Source organism: Triturus cristatus, chromosome 1_2 (assembly GCF_964204655.1).
Source record: "Triturus cristatus chromosome 1_2, aTriCri1.1, whole genome shotgun sequence".
In the NCBI taxonomy this organism is placed as follows: domain Eukaryota; kingdom Metazoa; phylum Chordata; class Amphibia; order Caudata; family Salamandridae; genus Triturus; species Triturus cristatus.
In genome coordinates, this window is record NC_140580.1 from 125,410,225 (window position 1) to 125,431,349 (window position 21,125).

The following is a 21,125-nucleotide window of genomic DNA, read 5'->3' on the forward strand; positions in this document are numbered from 1 at the left end:
AGTAACCCTTCTGTTTGTAAATTAACACATGACCGATAATGTTCGGGTCTTTTTCACATGAGATCAGTAGTGAGGAAGGAGGGGACTCAGAACTATAACCTAATGACATTCTGGGTATTGCCTTCAAGATTTGTTATTCATATTATTATGCCCTGAAGAAGCGCTTGTGAGAAAGTGGCTCTGTATATACTGTTCCCAAATAGGTACAGAGTCCACAGTCCCTAGAGGTTTGACGGAGGCTAAAGTTAGATATAACCTTACTCTCTAAAGTGGTAGCTTGGTCGAGCAGTAAGGCAGTATCAGAGGACAGTGTAAAGCATTTGTTGTACACGCTCAGTCAGCAAATGGTCTCACACACTCAAGAACTGAACTCTAGGCCAATGGCTTTTGTAAAAAAATATAGTTTTATTTTAGAACCAACAATAGGTATTAAAATATACTTTCTCAGAATGAGATGCTTTAGGTAAATACTTTTGCAATTGGCTTTTGTAGATATTTACAAGTTGTTGCAATAGGCAACACAATTTTAAACATAATAATGCATTGAGTTCAATGGAAGTTTCAGATTATTTGCAATAGATTCCTCTCAGGATTACTTTTGTAATTCCAGGACTGGATCCTAGATTCAGTCCTGGGACAGTTCTTAGAAACAAGTGATAAAAGTCGACTTAGTTACTACTAGGATTTTTAAGTAATATTTTGCTATTTTAAAAGTTGACACTTAGAAGAAATTTCATAGAAAACAGTCAATGATTCCCTATGGAAGAAAATTCAAGTTGCAGTTATAGTATGTTCTCGTTACTTTTGTAATCCAGTACTTGGTGCCTAGACTCAGTATTGGGACCTTTATCCAAAACAGGTAAGTAATTACGTTTTCACAATTTATACGATTTTTAAAGAATATTTAAAGTTTGCAAAAATCGACACTTTAAAAAAAAAATGTATGGTTTATGATTGAAATAGAAAACAATACAGAGATCTCAGCGGTGTGCATTATAGACTTCAGTGTAATAGATACATTACGACAATTCCGTTCCATAGACCACAAAGAACATATAAGCAAAGCTCCGGGCATCAAGGTCCTAACAACCATCATAGCATTTCCACCCCTCAAACCCAGACAGGAATACCCCGGAACATGGACCCTCCATCCGCCCAGCAATGCCCCCCAGAACTTCAATCTTCATATTTGCAAAAGTCAAGCCCTGCGCAGCCCACGACTCCGGGCCCGAAGCGGAGAGGCCCATAGCACTGCAACCATCTCATGGCCCATCTGAATATGCATCCCCGCTGGTGTCTAACCTATCCAACCCCTGTGGGCACTATCCCCGAGCTGGCGTGTGATTGAGAGGTGCTTGGTAGGTTCGCGATGTATGTTTTATACGGACCCCAGATATCTTTGGGACGGGCCACGGTGGGGAGGAGACTAGCGTAAATCTCGCTGTTCGTGTTGCAAAAAGCCATGGCCGTAAGCCACGCCGTGGCCGTGGGAGCTGCCCCACCACCCCAGTGTCGAGCAATTTCGCGCTTGGCTAGTAGAAAGCCCAGAGACGCTAGCCTCCGAACTGTCTTGGGGAAATTTGCAGTGTAGCCCAGCAATGCAACCCCAGGAGTGGGAACCAACGTAAGCCCTAACATCTCATCAAGGAGTTTGTGCACTTGCGTCCAGAATGAATGTAATAGCTGAAATGTCCAGGTCATGTGTGCAAAATCAGCATGAGGTGCAGCGCATTTCCAGCAGGTGTGAGGCCGCGTGGGATCAATGGAGTGGAGCCTGTCCGGGGTCATATAGCTGCGGCGAAAAAACCTATAGTGCAGAAGTTTATGACGACTATTGAGCGATAACGTGCTAGCGACCTTGCAACAAGCGGACCATTGTTCGTCCGTAATAGGTCTACCCAAGTCCGCCTCCCAGGCTGCCCGCAACTGGTCATCCGCACAAGGAACCAGCGCGGCGCATGCCCTGTACAATTTAGAAAAAATGTGTGCCCCTGTATCCGCATCAATGAGGAGAGTGAGGGGTTCAAAGGAAGCCGGCTCGAGGGGGAATCTCTTAATTTCTGACCTGACCGTAAAGTAAAGCCGGTTCAGGATGAATTTGACCATGAAAGTGGCTTCGCGGAATCGTGCCTCTTCCGATACCGAAAATATGTGCCCCCCGTGTATAGATCCCCCAATCTTGGTGAGGTTAAACTTCGTTAAAGTGCGTTGCACAAGTTTATCGCCAGTGCTCGGCAACCAACCTGCATTGGGAAGCGGGAGAGATGAGGAATATAGAATGGGCTGGTCCAAATAGCGAGACAGTCTATTCCAGGCCCAGCTGGTGGTGGACACCGTTTGAATATCTACTGGACTCCGGGGGATACCCCTGGGCAACACTGCCGACAAGCGACCCGGGAGAACAAAATCCGCCTCAGGACGAAGAAATAGAATCCGAGCGTCAGGGTGGTACCAGGCAAAGGCGTGTGCACACTGAGCGACCAGATAGTACAAATACAAATCCGGTACTCCGAAGCCGCCCCTGTCATGCGGGAGCGTGAGAATCTTCCAACGGATCCGGGGGTGTTTTCCGCCCCAGACCAGTCTAATCAAATGGGACCGTAGGGTGGCGAAAAAGGATTGGGTGAGGGGAATGGGGATGTTATTAAAAAGATACAAAAATTTAGGAAGCACTATCATTTTGATAATGGCGATTCTGGCCGCCATGGAGAGCGGAAGTCGCAGCCACCCGTCCACCTGCGCCTCAAGCTTCGCAACCGCGCAGCCATAGTTGAGGCGGATAATTTCGTCCACGCTCAGGTGTATATGTATGCCCAGATATCGTACCGAGTCGGAGCACCATTCCAGCGGAAACTCACACTGCCAAGGGGAGGTGCCGCTAGTCAGTGGGAATATTATAGACTTATGCCAGTTGATGCCCAACCCCAAATGGCGGCCGAAGCGAAGGATTTCCTGTATCAGGGGGGCAAGGTTAACCTGTGGCTCCCTGACATATAATATAGTATCGTCCGCATAGAGGGAGACCAACAGGGGACCCGTCCGAAACTGTAGGCCCCTGTGGAGATGTCGTTCCTGAAAATGCCTGATTAAAGGGTCCATGGCGAGTATGAACAATAGTGGCGAGAGCGGACAGCCCTGGCGAGTGCCGCGGGTGAGAGCGAATGTGCGGGACAGGGTGCCGTTAATCCGCAAGGGTGCCGTGGGACGACTATAGAGGAGCCGCGTGGTGGCAATGAAGCCAGCTGGCATGCCCATACGCTGCATCACGGAAAGAAAAAAAGGCCATTCTAAGGAGACGAAGGCTTTTTCAGTGTCGAGAAGAATCGCCGCCGCGGGCGTGTCAGGGTTTATTCTATGTAATACTGTGAATAGCGTCCGCAAATTTAATGACGTTGAACGATGGGGTATGAAGCCTGATTGAGCGGGCGCTATGATGAATTCCATCAGTTGGGAAAGTCTATTGGCCACTATTTTAGCAAGAATCTTATAATCGATGTTTAATAGGGAGAGGGGCCTATAAGATCCACACAGCGCCGGGTCCTTGTCTGGCTTCGGGAGCAGAACTATGACTGCCTCACTAAGGGTGGGCGGGAGAATCTCCCGTTTCAAGGCCTCCGCATATACCTCAATTAGCTTGGGAGTCAGAAGGTCGGAAAAGGCCTTGTAAAAATCCCATCAAGGCCCGGGGCCGAGGAGCTTCGAAGTACCTTAATCGCCCCACGAACCTCAGTCACCGTTATGGGTTCTGCCATGAACTCCTGCATTCCCTTGTCAAGGAATACCAGCGCGATCTCCGATAAGTAGGCCTCACGCGAAGTCGGGGTTTCGCTCTGCTTGGTCTTGTATAAAGTCGAGAAGTAGGCCAGGAATTCGTCCCGAATCTCGGTGGGTGTAGTGCGGAGTGTACCGTCCTCGCCCCTAACCTCCATTATAAAGGACTTATTATATGACGGTCTCAGAGCCTGTGCCAACGTGCGCCCCGGTCTGTCCCCCTCACCGTATCTGCGTGCGGTATGGTATTTTCCGAGATAGAGGATCTGTCTGCGGCCTCCCGGTAGTCGGACAGGAGGCGCAGTCTCCTAGTGAACACGTCTTCCGACGGAGCCCGCCTCGCCTCAGCGTCAACCGAGGCTAGTTGGACCTCCAACTGAGCGATTGTCGTGCGCAACGCTTTCAGGACCCCAGCATGTTTAGCTATACAAACCCCCCTAATGTATGCCTTGAACCCCTCCCAGAGCACTGCCCAAGATTCTACCGAGCCGGTGTTTATCGTAAAGTAATCCTCAATGGCCTCGGAAACCTCGTGGACGAAGAGGTCGTCCAACAGGGCTCTCCCAGGGAATCGCCACTGCCGCTCAAAACCTTTGGGCCGGGGAACGTCCAAACACAGTAGGACCGGAGAATGATCCGAGTATGTTCTAGGGAAAGTCTGCAGTGTACGGAACCAGGGCGACAGGCCCGGGGAAAGGAGCCAGTAGTCAATCCTGGTCCAAGTGTTGTGTTGCCCAGAGAAGTGAGTGTAGTCAGTGGTACCCGGGTTGCGCCTGCGCCAAATGTCAGTCAGGGAAAATTGGTGGCAGAGGTCTAAGAGTGCGCGCCGTGCCTGGGGCTTAGAGTCAGTGGCATTAGAGGTGCTGTCCAACCCCACATCGAGCAACACATTGAAATCGCCGCCAATCAGGAGACTGGCCGGTTCAAGGGAAGCGAGCTGGGCGGCAAGCGCGTGGAAAAAGTCCGGGGAATCAGTGTTAGGAGCATACACACACACAAGAATGACCACGTGGCCCATCAACACCCCCCTCACTATGCAGTAGCGCCCCTCCTTGTCCCCCAGAAACTGTTGGCAATGAAACGGGACTCTCTTATGAATCAACACTGCAGCCCCTCTAGCATAGTTACTAAAATTGGAGAAGTACCTGTGTGGACCCCAGGACGCCGCGAAGCGGGCATTGGTAGATGAGTGTAAGTGTGTCTCCTGAATGAAGGCAACGTCCACCCGGTGCCGATTCAAATAATGTAATACCTGCTTACATTTACGCAGGTTGTTCAGGCCCCTGACATTCCAGGACATTTAACGATAGGGTGGAGGGGTTTACATTCAAGCCTATTTGAGCCATCGAAACCACAGAGCAAACAATCGGAAACGGAAACTAGTCGTGTCATCATTTATCAGCAAGTTCACCGCACACCAAGCAATGTCAAGAAAATCAAAATAACCAACCCCTACCCCCCTCCCCCCACCCAGCCAGATCACGAAAACGTGAGGCGAACCCCGACCTGCAAACAAAAAGCAAAGCTCCAAACAGCATCGTGTGTAACAACCAAACAGTAACAAGTGGAGCATCGTAATCAAAAGGAGTCCCAGCGGTATCCACCAAGGGGGGTGACAACGACCCGGCGTCAACCCAGCACAGTAGAACAATTTGTACGAAAAGTGTCACATAGTCCCCATGTAACAAGAGTTTAGAGAAAACGCAGCTTGGACGTAGGCGCTGTCTCACCCATCCCCAGTGTTCGCAAACAGGTCTTGGCTGGCCGCTGATCCACTGTGTGGGGGAGACTGCCCACCACCATCTCTCCTGGGAGGGCTTTTTTGTGGTTTGTACGTTCGGCAGAATTCTTGCACTTCAGTTGGATTGTCAAAAAGCCGAACCCGGCCGCCGATCTCCACCCTCAGGCGGGCAGGGTAGAGCATGCCGTACTTTAAGCCGAGATTGCGGAGTGCGGCCTTCGCCCCCACATATTTCCGCCGGGCCTCTTGGACCATTGCAGTAAAATCCGGGTAGAACGAGAGTCTAGAGCCCTGCCAAGTTATATCTCCTTTCTCCCTAGCCAGACGCAGGGCTGTGTCCCGGTCCCGGAAGTTCATCATGCGGGCTATCAGAGGGCGAGGCGGGAGCCGCAAAAATCGACACTTAGAAGAAATTTCACAGAAAAGCAATAAGTGATTTCCTATGGAAGAAAATTGGGTTGCTGGTAAGTACGGTTGTGAATATTTTTCAGGGTCAGTGCTGGGCACCAAGATCCAGCACTGGGAGCTCACCTAATAGCAGGTGAGTATTTTCGTTTTCGTTACTCGGCTGATTTTTGGTGAATATTTTAAGTATTGAAAACTCCACCCTTAGAAGAAATTTCAGAAGAAACCAGTCAATGTTACCCTATGGAGAAAATTGAGTTATCGGCTTTAAGGTAAGTACTCGACTGGCACAGTTAAGGTTCTGGGCTCAGACTCAGGGGTCTCCCAGGGTCAGGTAGGTACAGTTGTTACACCCTCAGCGGCACAGGGGCAGCTGGGTGCAGAGTGAGTTAGGCCCAATGTTATCCTATGGGAGGCAGGGGGGCCTTGGTTGGTGGCTGCTGACTAGCAGGCCACGCGGCTGTGGGAGCTGGGCTTCTGGTCACTTGCTCAAGGCAAGTGGGGAAGTAGATAGGTGTAGAGGTTACACTGCCAGGGCCACTTGGGCGGCTGGGTGCAGGGTGCTTTTGAACCTTCGGGCGCTCAATTGATTTCAATGGGAAAGCTCCGGTTTGGAAAAAGACTGCAAGCTCGGGGACGAAGATTCTTCAGGTGCCACCACCACTTCGAGAGGTAAGTTGGATAGTTGGAGGATAGGTAGGTACCCCGGAGTTGGGCACAGGGGGCCACCGGGTGCAGTGGTGCCTTTTGGTGTCGGGAAATCTTACCCTCTGTTGATCGCGGTTGGGGGGGTACCTGGTTCTGAGGCTGCAGGTGTCGTCAGGAGCGTCGAGGGAAGTCCTTGGGTGCCGGACTAGGGGTCACAGTCGCCGTGGTGTTGTCCTCGTGGTCTTTGTTCACTCCGGCACAGGCCAGGCTTGGTGGGTGCAGAGTGTGCAGAGTTAGTGGTTCCGGGCTGATGCCAGGGATTAGAAGCTGATTTTGAATAGAACCTCTACTCATGGGAGTCCCAGGTGCTTAGAGCCAAAAGGTAGCCAGGTCGTCCGGAGTTTGTGAGGTTGCTGGCCACAAGAGGTGCCGGGTTGGAGCAGGTTCAAGGGTCGACAGGCCGGTAGGGCTGGGGCCAAAGCAGTTGGTGTCTTCCTCTTCTTAGCAGCTGCAGGGAAGGTCTTCTTTCTTCTTTGTATCTTGGAATCTGGGGAAGGAAGGTTCTTGGTGCCCCTAAATACTAGATTTAGGGGCGTTACAGGTAGGTGAAGGGCAGGGACCAATCGGTCCCTGTCCTGGGGTGGGTACACCCCCTATTCTGCCACCCTCCTGTGGGAGGGGGGCAGTAGCCTAGTCCTGATGGCACGCGCCCGGAGATGTGCTTCACCTCTCCTCCCCCACCTGAGGGGTGGGGTTGGCAGGCTGGCACATCCCCTGTCCTTATTTGGGGTTTCCGGCCAAGTTTCCCACCAGAGTGGGGGTTGCAAGTGGCCTGGGGAAGCTCACAGAGGCGCCATGCCGTTGAAGCTTCCCTCTGCCCATCCTGGGGGAGGAGATCTAGCACCTCGCCCAGGATGTGCATTGTTGCAGACCCAGGAGAGCAGGGGCTCTCTTACCCCAGGGGTCCAGCAACATGTCTGCTGTGTGGCAGCCTAGGCAGCCTCTCAGACCAGACGTGGATTGTAGGTCAGGTTTCAGGGCGCCTCTCTAAGATGCCCTCTGTGGTGCATGGCATCAGTGTGGGTTTAATGTGCTGAGCAGTTTGATACCAAACTTCTCAGTCTTCAGTGTTGCCATTATGGTGCTGTGGAGTTCGTGTTTGACAAGCTCCCAGCACCATGTACTCTTAAATGGCAGCACTGCACTTACAGGGCCCAGGAATGGACCTGGGTACTGAAGGGGCACAGGGCTCATGCTCCTGTGCCAACACCACTGGCATAGGGCACCCAGCTAAAGTGGTGGCTGATGTATGCTAGGGCAGTGTAGGTGGTGGGCATGGCAAACAGGGATGTGTGCCATGTCGACTCTCTGTTTTGTCCTGTACTCAGCCTGCAAGGGCAGTGTGTGTGTGTTAGGGTACAGGGCCTCTAAGGGTGTCACACTGAGTGCTGCAGCCCTTAGAGGCCTTCCCTGGTCACAAGGCCCTGGGTACTTAGGGTACCGTTTACCAGGGGCTGACATGTGGCCGGGGTTTGCCAATTTGGGTTGGAGGTTTTGGTTTAGGGAAGGAACATAGGCCCAGGGCACCTGATTGGCAGGAGTCCAGAGCACACTCAGTCAAGGTACATTCAGCAATTCAGCAAAAAGTGGGGGCATACCAGATGGCACTTTCTCACAGCGCTCACCACTGCGAAACACGTGGTGACTGTATGGGTTTGCTGTGATGCTTTCTTTATATACAGTAAAGGCCATATGAGTTTTGGTGATACTTTGTCTTCATAAAGACCATCTGTAGGAAAGTAGGATCTGCTTTCATTGTAACCCCCACGTTTTGCTGGTGTCATTCTGTTTTCTGACTGGGATTCTGCTAATCAGTACCCCAGTCACTGTGCTCTCTCCCTAATTTGGATTGTGGTAATTCCTTTGGTACCTTCCCAGGTGGCTACTGGTGTACCCATGTAAGTCCCTAGTATGTGGTACTAAGGTACCCAGGGCTTAGATACACCAGGGGTCTCCCATGGGCTGCAGCGTGTATTATGCCACCTATGAGACAACTCAAACTGTGACTACAGGCCTGCCATTGCAGCCTGTGTAAGTTTGTGCTAGCACCACTTACAACAGATATAAGTTTCCTTATATCGGAGGTCCATTCACTTAAATGCTACAAGTCACCCCTATGGCAGGCTCTTCAGTCCTGAGGGCAGGGTGCTTGGTTACAAGTGGGTGAGTGCCCCTGCATGAGCAGGGCCCCTCTACAAACCCCAGAGTCGATTTTCCAGGTTTTGTAAGTGCGGTCAGCCATTTAATACATATAGTGGATATCAAGTCAAATCCGAGATGTCTAACTTTATATTGGCTCCACTGAAACCAGTCATATCTGATATACATCTAGCCTCCGTTTCCCTAACTTAGAATAATCCCCAGGTGTCCGACTGGATCCGGCAAACTTTCTGCAGGAGCACCTCTGCGCGCCGGAGGGTGGCGCTGCACGGCTCCGCCCTGACGTATACGGACGTGACATCAGCAGAGCCATATAAGCCTCTCCCGGCGCGGTGACGTCAGTTTTCTTTTCCGTGTCCCAACGCGGATCCTGGAAAACCAGCGGTTCCTTGGCCTGTTTTTCAGGCATTCTCGACATCTTCGGTGTCACGGAACAGTGTGCGATACCTTCGGGCTTTAAGGCGTGTGAGACCTGTATGGGGCAAATGTCTGTCACGGATCCGCACGCGATATGCATGTGGTGCCTGGGAGCTCACCACGACTCCGAAGAGTGCGACGCCTGTCGGCAGATGAAGCCAAAGTCCCTAAGGGAGCATTGTATGAAGCTGCTGGCTGCCCGGATATCCGGCCCTGCGCCTTCATGCTGCCGTTCTCCCTCTCTGGATCAGGGTCCGCTCATGGGTTCGTTCTCGCGCACGTCGTTCGGAGACAGGTAAGCAGAAGCATAAGTCACGGAGGTCGTCCTCCCATAAACGTGATGTTGGGGCTTGCTGCTCTAGGTCTTTGCCAAGCACAGGCGCCCAGGAGTCATCTCCTCCATACCCAGCCTTCCCGGGTGTCAGAGCGACAAGGACCCAAATGGAGGCCTATTCAAAGGCTCTCCAGTCTTTCTTTGGGTCACCCCCTCTCCCTGGTTCGCCTTCAGAGGAGGAAGGCACTCATATCGGCTCTTCGCCGGCGGATTCGTCCTCGGCACCGGATGCGTGCAATACGATGTCGGGACACGGCCCGGAGGGGTATCCCAGTCGTCTCTTCAGCCCACCCGTTCAGTCACCGCATAGTGTGGCTTCCTGCGCTGACGTCGGCTGCAGCACCGAGTTCGATGCCCTGTTGACCTCTTTCCTCCCCGCAGGTGGAGGTCGAGTCACTGTCAAGCTGCGCCCGGATTGAGTACCCTCTGGAGGTTCTAGACGTCGAGGCGACGCCGGTGCCGGCACCTACGGCTCCTTTGTTACAAAAGGATGAGATCCCTCTGGGCTCACCGTGCCCAGGGTCGTTTCGGTGCCCCTTGGTGCAGGTGCCTAGCATTCCATGGCCTTCGGATCAACCTCAGGCTGCTCTACCTTTACTGTCTAGTGGACGGGTTAGCCTCCAACCATAACTGACCAATGATTTGTTGTCGCCCCCCAGAATGGCGACAGAGGCTAGTGCAGCTTACGCAAGGGCTGTTTGCAGGGCTGCCGATATTCTTCGCTTGCAGCCCTCTGTGGTTTCCCTGCCCTCTGATCCTTTACTGGATCTCCTCCACATGGAGCCTGTGGACATGGAGCCACTGCTGCCCCTTGGTGGGTCTTTGTTTGTTATTCTGCTCGGTACCTGGGCACGATCCTCCTCTGTTGATCGGACCATTGCTCGCCGGCATCGCCCAGCCCCAGACGATCCTGTCTGCTTGTTCCTTCACGCTAGAGCTCAGGGTCTGGTTGTCCAAGCGGCTTTCACCTTCCGCTCTGCTGATGCTACCTCCCACAAGGGAGTCTCGGTGGCTGGAGACATGTGGGCATCACATTTTTGCCTCCGCCAGTGCGGGCATCCGTGCCTTGAACACGTCTTGCGTGTTCGCGCGTGCTACCTTTGGCCTTTGGGATTTGGTTGAGCTCCTTCTTCCTTCTCTCCCAGAAGGGCCCCGGGCTGACTTGCATCGCCGCCTTCTTGATGGCCAGGGAATGGCACAATTTTCCTTTTGATCGGCCCTGGACTCTACTGACACTGTGGGTAGGGCAATGGCCCTGTCGGTTGCTTCACGCCGTCATGCATGGCTGCGCGATAGTCGTTTTCCCGACAATATTCAGGACGCTCTTCGGGATCTGCCATTCAATGGCGTGGACCTTTTTGACTGTCACGCTGATTCAGCAGTCTCCCTCCTCATGTCTGGTCTCCCGTGATTTTCTAGCCCTTGTGGCCTGGCTTTCTCGTCCTTGTGGCCTATCTTTTTCACGCGTTGTGTGACTTTGTGTTGCTTTTTCTTCATAGGCCGCATTGCCTTGTTTGTTTTTGACCCTGGGTTTATGATGTAATACCCAGATGGTCTAGGCGGCTACTCCGCCATGTTTGCCTTTGTTCAGTACAGCTGGTTCTTCCTTTATTTCAGTCCTCTGTGAGCTTGGCTCCAGAGAAAGCCCCCTTGCCGGGGTTAAGACTTACCTTTGTGAGGTACTTGCTGGCTACTGTGTTAGCTGCCTTTCTACAAGAAAGGCTTGGTATGCTCCTGTGGAGGAGCGACTGCGTACTGGAGTGTCTTGTGTTTCTGGTAATGCCGTCACTTTCTGGCCATGGGTCGGCATCCTGCCAATGCTGCACCACGTATCTTAGCTGGTGCAGGTTCATCAGTGCTTTTTCCACTGTTGTGCATACTCAACCGGTATGCGCTGACTGTCATACCGTAGTGTCCTCCCTCTGGGTCTTGCTTCCTGTCGACACATCGGATCCTGTGGATCTATCGGACCCTAGGCTCAGTTCATCTTCTTTTACAAAGCCATGAACTCTCACTTCTGCACCGACATTTCTGGCTCTGTGCTTTTTCTCTCAACCCGGTATACATACGGAGGTTTTCGTGCTGTTCTTTGACGGCTTGTGGTACCTATGCCTCCCATTGTTTTCCACTCTTTTCAGAGCTTCGTGGTCTGGTGTTGACTGCGCTGGCATTGCGGTCCCCACTGTGTTTCGTCACATTTTTGACCGCTAAGTCCACTCGGGAACTTGGTGGGGTTCAGTCGCAGACCCGCCTCCTCTATGGGTATGGCTTTGGTATCTATTCTAAGTTAAGGAATCTGTGGCTAGATGTCTCTATCAGATGGAAGAGTTACTTACCTTTGGTAACGATGTATCTGGTAGAGACACAGTCTAGCCACAGATTCCTTAACGCCCGCCCATCCTCCCTGTTCTACGAGGACCTTTTCAGGTTTGGTTTCCCCGCATTCGCCTCCCTCCGGGTGGCTTTGTCTTTCTCCTGGGTGACCTCTTTCACTTCACTCCTAGACGGGATGCTTCATTCTGTTTTGCTTGCTCTGCTCCACCCATTCTCGTGATTGGGCGGCATGCTCATGTGTCATGTCCTTTACATCCCTACGCTCTGGGTCGTCCAGTGTGGGGTCTACTCGTGTTCACCCCCCCCTTTCTCAATCGCCTTGGGGTCTCTTACCTCCCCTGCAGTCCATTGGTTTGAAGTCTATTTTCTCTGCCTCAGTCTATGGGTCTCTTACAGGAGATACAACGTCCCTTTCTGGTGCCCACATGTGGTCGATTGTCATTGCTCATGTGTTCCGGACTTGTTGCCCTTCACAGTTATATATTGTGGTTGCAGACTTTGTCATCTGCCATGATGTTTTTTGCACATCATCTTCTGCCTCCGGGGCGGGTTTAGCGTTTGCTTCTGTGGGGTTGCTTCTCAGAGCGGTGCTCTGCTCTTTCCCTTCACTATTTTTCAGTATACAGTGCCTGGCACTGTCCTTTATGTTGCTCTTTTTCACCATTCAATTTCTTTTTCTTTTTCATCTTTTTCGCACACTGTTCTCATATTCTCAGTTTTTGGTGGTGGCTCCGCGGTGTGGCGCAGAAAAGTTTCTCAGACGAAAACTGACATCATCGCGCCAGGAGGGGCTCATATGGCTCCACTGACGTCGCGTCTGTGGACGACGTCCGGACGGAGCCATGCGGCGCCACCCCCATCACGCAGAGGTGCGGCTGCGGAAAGTTTTCCAGATCCAGTCTGACACCTGCGGATATTCTAAGTTAAGGAATCTGCGGCTGGACTGTGTCTCTACCAGATACATCATTACCTAAGGTAAGTAACTCGTCCGTTTGGTATCAAACATGTTGGAATCCTACCCCAACACCAATTCCTGTTTTGGATGTACGACCCCATGTACTGGGGGCTCCCCTAGGGTGCCACCCTGTATTCCCAGTACTAGCCTTTCAGGGTCTAACAGCAAGCTAGTGCTGCTGCTGACCACAGGCACGTTTCTGCCCTCCTGCTGCTGAGCTGAACTCGAGCAGGGGAAGGCAGAACAATAGGTTTCCTGCCACAGGGAGGTGTGATCACATCCCAGACAGGACTTAGTGTATTGGGCTGGGGTGGGGGCGCTTGTCAGCGCCACCAGACTGCTTTGAAGGAGATATTTGGTGCCCTCCTTGCATACTCCAGTTTGAGAAAGTTCAGGGAGCCATCGGCTCCCGCCCTGCATGAAAACTGGACAAAGGACATGGGAGTATCTTCCCGTCTGTCCAGCCCCTCCTCTGGAGGGATCCTCGAATTGTCCCAACGCTCTCCCTAGGGTACTTAAGGGATTACCTGTGGGTGGCTCTTCAGATTTATCGTGGGACAAGATTCAAACCCGAAACCACTTCAACCGTCCGGACACCTTGGACTTAGTTGGACTTCGCCTGGAACTGACACTACATCAAGGAAGACTCCTTCTGCTCCTGGTCTTGTCATCTTGCCAGTCTTCTGCTTAGTCTGTGCCTGTGCTTCATCCAGGTTCATCTCCAGGCCAGTGGGCATCAGATACCCAAAGGAATCTCCCTTGAAGTGCAGGAGTCACTCCCCTGCATCTGCAAGTACTGCAACCAAGCTGACCAGTCTGCTGCTCCTCACGTCCTATGGACTCCGAAAGGCTCAGCAACACAGGTGGTGGTTATGCAACTCCCTCGAAGCCTGCACTGTCTTCTCAGCATGTTTGAGGCTATTATCTCTCTTTAGAACCGCTGTAACAGAACCCCTGTGCTACGTGTCGACTTGCCGTTGCCAAGACTTGTTGACTCTGTCCTTAAGAGATCTTCGGGCTACAAGAAGCTCCAGCCTCCAGCATCTCTTCTTGCCAAGATTTTTGTCCTCACCGCATCCTCTGCACCACGGGCCTGCATCTTTGGTGAGCTGCTTGAGGTGCTCTTGCGACTCTTGTGCCTTCAGCCTGTGGGTCCTCTTCAAGGTTTTCTTTGGCTTCAGTGGGCTCCCCGGCTTGCTCGGGGCATGCTCTGACTCTTGCATTTGTTGAGTCTGTTGGAACTTGCTGGTCACAACGCTGCACCTGCTTAGTTTACCACATCTGTTGCTGCTGAAAAGGGATATTGGTTCTCCCGCTGGAAAACGAACCCCTGGTTCTTGACTTCTGACATGGGACAGCTCGTGTAAAGCACCTGGCCTTCCACAGCGTTGCCTGGTCCTCACAGCTGCAGCGACAAGGTCATCGTCATCACTCCTACATCTTCCATCATCGGTGGTCATTGGTCTTCTGTGCCTCCTGGTCACTTCCGAGTGGCATAGACTCTGTCCCCTCTGCTTTCAGGTACTCCTCTTCAAGAATCCATCCTTTGATTCCACAGGACTCCTTCGCCAGCGGCATCTTTTCTGAATTGTCCATGTGGTCTACGGCGGTTTCGGAAGGTCCTGGGGTATCCACGGGTGGGGTGACACTCTGACCTTCCATCTTCCACAGGGTTTCTTCAGGGTGCACTGGGAAGGGTTCTTCTTAAAAACTGTACAGATCGCTTCCACTGTTTTTACTCTATTTATTTATAGTTACCTTCTGATGAGTAAGTGTACTTGAATGCTCCAGACTTATAGGTGGAGAAATATCTAGTACACTAAAGGGGACTTTTTTCGGAGAAGTAGCATAGGGATACTGTTTGTCCTGACGAATGCCGGTTAAAGAATTGGAACCCGACAAACATGTTGACCTCTATGCAGAACGGAGGGGTGGTGAGTACATAATCCACTCACACCACCACCACCCGAGGGTATTTCATATATCCTTTTTTATACATGACTAGGGAATCTAGGGATAAAACTATTATGATGATATTTCATAGTCCGTTTTAAATCACTGTCTGCACCTTTGTAGGATCCTCGTATTTTCTTCTCTTTGTTTGTATGGTCTACCCCTCCCTATTGCTCTGCCTCTTGCGTTGGCTTGCGCAGAGGCGTTTAGTAGCAGCCCTATGATGAAGCATGCCACAACTTGTTGTGGGTGAGGGCAGTTTTAATAGTGTTTGTGCTCCCTTTGCAACCACATATTATACTTGTAAAAATGTTGCGACTGACATTCGCCTTAGCTCCTTTTGTGTAAATATTTGTGCTACTTACCTGTCTTACATTTAAATTATTGGGTGTATTGTGTTGATATATCCAGGTAGGAGATATACTAACGTGTTAGTGAGTGTGTATAATAAATATACTTATTTTTATAACTACACTGAGTGATTCTTAATCGTTTAACCTACACTGAATAGTTTTGGTAAAACAAGCTGTTTAACACTACTTCTGGACTAAGCATGAAGGCTGCTCTCCACAGCTACCACTTGGAGAGTTTTCTATTGGCTGCTTCACTTAAATAAGTGTGCACCACCACCAATCTCCTTTTTGTCTCAAATTTGAGGATATGAAAAGATCTGGTATGCCAATGTGAATCAGATGTATATTAAGGATAGTTTCCTACATAAGGGTTTTTGTATTAATTGTTTTTATTCTAAATGTATGTATATTTAATACATTATTGAAGCAAGATTACATTAAATGTGAATAATAGCAAAGACGGTTTTTGCATTCTACGAATGTAGCATAAAATTGAGACATAAATTGACTCCCTACAAACATTATTACTCATAATTTTAATTTAACTGAAGCAGAAATACAAAGGTCTTATGGTGGTGATACTTTTTAGGTCTCGCCTTGCTATCGCGTAAGCGATTGCAAAGCGAGACTATTGTAAGCGGGTTTGAAAAGTGCTCCGAAAAAGCGGATTGCATGGCTAGCACGCGCACAATCACGCGCATCGTGCCGCCATGCAATCTGCTTTTTGGGACCTCTTCAAAGGGTCCGCTCCCCCGCCTGGAATGCGCTCTCCCGCCCCCAAGCGCGCGCTCGCCACGCTCCGCCGGGCTTGTCTTGTTAATTGTTGTTTTCCTCCCGTCGCAGACCTCCATCGGCACTTCCTCCCTGTCTGCACTCGACCCCTTAGTGTGTACGGCAAAGCGAGCAAAGTTGCTAGTTTCTCTGGGAGACCTCTCATTGATTGTTTGAATTTCTCCCACCCCGTTTAGGATCCTGTCCACATTCATGATGCAACCATGTAAGCGATGGTCTAGTATTCTGTCTATCGTGTACATGTCTATTTATAAAATGTTAACACTCTCGGAGTTGCTCTGACTTATTTTCAACAGAGCTCTCTCTCAAAAATCCCTCACCCTCCCTCCGTCAGTGACGCTCTGGGTTGCTGTTGGTTTCAGCTCTCCTATTTAGAAGTGCATTTTGGGTAATTACTGTAAAATCCGTGTTATTGTTTCGCACCCGTCTCACATCGGTAATGGATGTGAACTTAAGAGACGGCAGCATCTGTTCCAGGCCGGATCCACCAACCATGCTCATTCTCTCCTGTCACTAACTTTGCAGAATGCGCTCACCATTTTCTCAGCCCACCCTCGTGAACCACGCGTACCTACCGTTTGTCACCACTTCCACGGACCGCACAGACTCGTAGCTGTCACTGAATACTTAAACCTGCTCCACAGAACATGCTCACCCAAACATCTAGTCATCTCCACAAATTGTTTTAACACACTGCGTCACAGACTCTTTCACACACAGCTCCAAGCACTGCACCTACACTAACCGCTTTTATCCACATAAAGGTTTACAAGGGTAACACTGTGTATCGCCAAGTGGGCTGTGCGCTTCCAGCATCTTCTGAAACTCTGCGCATTTTTTGGGGAAGTAGCTGGACACCACAGCCCACACCATTTTGTAGAGAAAGGAGTAGAAGTGGGTCTGACCTATACAGCATTCTAGTACCACTGCAATACCAGTGATATGGTATTTAGCATGAAGCAACCCCGCCATGATAGAAGCTGCTCAGAGCCTGATGGCCGCTTTGGCAGTGCACACTACTAAACAGCCCTTTAAGAGGTATGAGCTGCATGCCTGCCATGGGAGCGAGGTCAGAATGGGCCACAAACTAACTAGGCCAGGGCTAATGACGGGGTTCTGAACTGTCCTAGCTGATCGGTCTCATGGTAGTTACTCAAGAAGCCACTTGCCTACAGCGTGACAGGAAACGTGACAGCTACGGTTTCTAAAATCCTCACTTGTTCGCTATTTAGTAAATGAATGTTAGCAGTGACGATGCATCGTCTTTAATCAATATTGTCTTAGAGGGTAACATTGCGTCTTGTGGAATGCAGCAGCCAAACTATATTAGACTTGGGAGTCTAAAAATAAAATGACCAGTATGTGGTATTATTTCCTCTGGATATGTAATCCTTACAAAATGTTGAATAGAATTTTTTGAAGCTACGTTTAGCACAAGTAAATGTGTATGAAACAAGATAGTCAGTAACCAATGACTAACAACTCCAACAAGCATTTGCAATGCAATAGGTCTCGCATTTACAAGAGTTTAAGCTATTGGCATTGTAAATGACAATGCCTTTTATTTATGTTTTAAAAACTAAAACAAAAATAAGTCATTGTAATTTACAATGTCAATAGCTCAAACTCGCGTATATGCGAGACCAATTGCATTGCAAATGCTTGTTCTTTTGTGGAGCAAGACTGTAGGGCATGTCCAGGCATATGACTGAGAAAATCTCTATTTGTGCCTGGACCTGGTGATCCCAACCCAAACTGTCCTAAAACAGCTGCCCATGTTGCTGGTTAAGGTTCTCCTAGTCAGAAAAGCTGAATAAATGATTGCATTGTATTACCATATCACTCATATTTGTGTGCAACTACCCATTTGCTTAGCACATCAGATATTTTTTTCTTTTCTGTTAATGTTTGTATGTTGCAGGTGGTTAAAAAGTTTATTCTGTTTTACCTGCACTGTTAGTTGTAAGATATTAGTTTTATATGGAATGTGCCTTTAATAGTCCGTTTCTGTCGCTCCTAATCAGGGTGCAGCCAAGGCTCTCATCTTCCCTGTGGTGCAGCAGTTCACTGAAGCCTTTGTCCAGTGTCTCCGGATGCCTGACGGGCCCACTGCAGATAGTGGACTTAAAATGGAGGTTCTAAAGGTAACAGAGCATAGTCTTGGAAGGTTCAAGCATCTTTTCCATGCAGCATTTTTGTTTTTGTATGTTCTGTCGGGTGCCTCATGACGATCCTGCAACTTTCAGAACATTAACTCCAATTACATGTAGAAAAAACATCATAGCGCACAACATTGACTGCAAGCAAAACCTTGAAAAAATGTGCTCAAATAACCCTTCCCAGATTGAACACATGCTTTGTTTTTTGTTGTACCCTTTAATAACTAACAACTATAAATAATATGCACCACAACAGTAACATAACACTACTCAAGAAATACTGCTTATCTGGCTTCTGTGCAGCAAAGACGGGAAGTGCTGTTTTTTGAGGATGGTATTACTACTGACTGACTTTATTGATTGGCCATGATACTTATGTCCTTTTCTCTAAGAACCCATGGATGATGTAGTTCTTTATTGTGTTACCATGGTGATGGGCTTCAGTTTTAATAAACGAAAAAAGAAAATACATAATCCTGACATAGACTCAATAGCTCAAGTAAGCAATTCAGTTAAAAATAACAAAGCATATTATATCTAAGCTAACTCCATAAAAAAAAAGACGAAACAATTTTAACATAATCAATGGTAGCAACGTGTGACATGTTATCATTCGGAAACAGCATGAAAATGATTGTTAATTAGGGATCTTTTTTGAGGGCTTTGTTCATTTTTAGATTTGCATGCTCATGCAGCTGAATAGGGCTTGGAATTTTGCTTTGATGACCAAAGCTACTTTGGTAATTTTTACGAAGTCACAATTTTAACTGTTGAGGTAGCCACTAGTTTTGGTCCTAAGAGGGCTGCAGAAAGTGAGTCACGCTAATTGCCCCGGGAGTCTTTCCATAGGACTACGAGGTTCTCTGCAGGCATTAGAAATCCCATGAATGGAAACATCAGAGGCCACATGTGTTTGCAATGTTTTTATTGCATCTCTAGTTAATATTGCTTTTCCAAGAATCCACTTAAAGCTCTATCCCTCTTCCTTGTTACACTCCTTATGTTAATGAGGGTGAGTTATGTGTAGGCGGCTGCACTAGCACCTTCAATTTAGCAGCCCTTGGGACTGAAACTCAATATCTGACCTCTCATCCAGACATCCAGTTTCTCTTTTTCCTTTAAGGCAGAGTCAGCGCTGGATGCTGCTCTTAATCCTGCTGATTTTCTTTGCCTTACATTTTGCAATTGTTTTTGATGCTAAGAGATTCTGTTTCTACAGTCCTAGTCTGGTTATATATTTAAATTGCTATAGTGTCTGCTGGGTGCTCTGCTGATTATGCATAATACTATACCTCTGAGACATAGATATGTCTTCTGATATGTCTTCTATTTATAACTATCCCTACAGAACCTGTTTTGTTCTGTACCCTCTGATCAAAGTAATTGATCTTTCTGGCTTTAGATTCAAAACGGAATAGAGCTTTGCTGAATAGTTGCTGTTAGAGTGGTGATGGTACATCAGGCTAATCTTCTCATGACACCTTGAGTAGGTTTTATCCTTTTTTTTAAATGTTTTGCCTTGAGGGGGGAATGCCGTCAATGTTTTGATTTCCCTTGGTGCCTGGGGTCAGTAGTGGTAGGTTTGGCTCATTTTTACCAGAGATAGTTGTTTTTCTTATGAGCTTTGTATTTTTTTCCTGTTAAATTGCTCCTTAAAAATTCAAAAGGTAGATCAGTTGCTTGAGCGAATGCAACTGGAGACCTGCTTGTTCACACTGGTGTCCTAGATGGGATGACTCCCATGCTTATGTTGTGGATTGTATTCGCCTCATTGAATTTAGAAAAACCTCAGAGCACCGCTGCTCACCATGCTTTTCATGCTGTGAGAAACTGTTTTTATAAGTGCTCATACATTTTGCATACAGCCTTTTCATATAACTTTAGTGTCTTATGTTTTATGATGACTAAGTCTGAATCCCTCAGTAAAGTATTAATGCGATAGTACAAGTATAAATGGGACATGTGGTTCATGACTGAATGTCTTGTGTGGTCGTTTTGCTCAAACTTTCAGGCACTACTATTGAGACTAGTGTTTTTTAAAAAAACAATCTGACAGCACTAATGCTTTGTTATATCAAAGCTTTAGCCCTTGAAACGTCATCTTCCTTTTTCTCAATTTACGAGAATCAGGCGTATCACTTCAGATTTAGAGCTAGGCTTGCAGACCATTCAGGACTTTAAAAAGAAGTTTTTGAGTCGAGGTTATCCTCAACAGGTAGTAGATCAGAGTATTTTGCTACGATGGGATTTGCTTCAATCAGAACCTGACTTTAAAGGAATCTTTTCCAATCCTCCTTTATTCGCATACAAGAGGTCACGTAATTTGAAAGAAATTTTAAGCAAACCCGTAGTCAGTGTTCAAGTCCCCCACAAAGGGATGTCTAAATGTATGAACTGTTCGCACTGTAACAATGTAATCACAGGTAGATGCTTGTCACACCCTTGTTCAGGTAAAAAGATTTTTCTAAATTTTAATGCCAACTGCAACAGTCATCATGTTATCTACGTGATAAAATGTCTGTGTGATTTACATTATGTGGGTAAGACGGAGAGGGTCCTCCGTACCCGCATTACAGAACATAAAAGCAGAATTAGGACCAAGACTATCAGTTCCCCATTAGCGCAACGTTGGCTAGCTGAAAACCACACGATTGCTCAGTTAAGATTTTGTGTTCTTGAATTGGTTGAGACTCGTCCTGACAGACATGTCCAGAGTTTTATCCCAATGTGAGTCTCACTGGATTTGGTTTATGGAAACGATTTTCCTGAAAGGATTGAATGACAAATTTGAACTGTCTTGTTTTTTATGATATTGCTCTTCTGTGCTTGTTGATTTCTGCTTTTTTCATGAAATTAATGTCGAATTCATTGTTGCAATTCTATTCATTATTTCGTTCTTTGGAATATTAGATAGGTGTTTTATGTATTAGATTAGGTCCACCATTATTGATTTCTTTGATACTTTTGTTTTTACTCACTGTGTATTTTGGCATCTATTTGGCTATTCATTTGACATTTTGTTACTTTCGTGTTAATTTGGTTT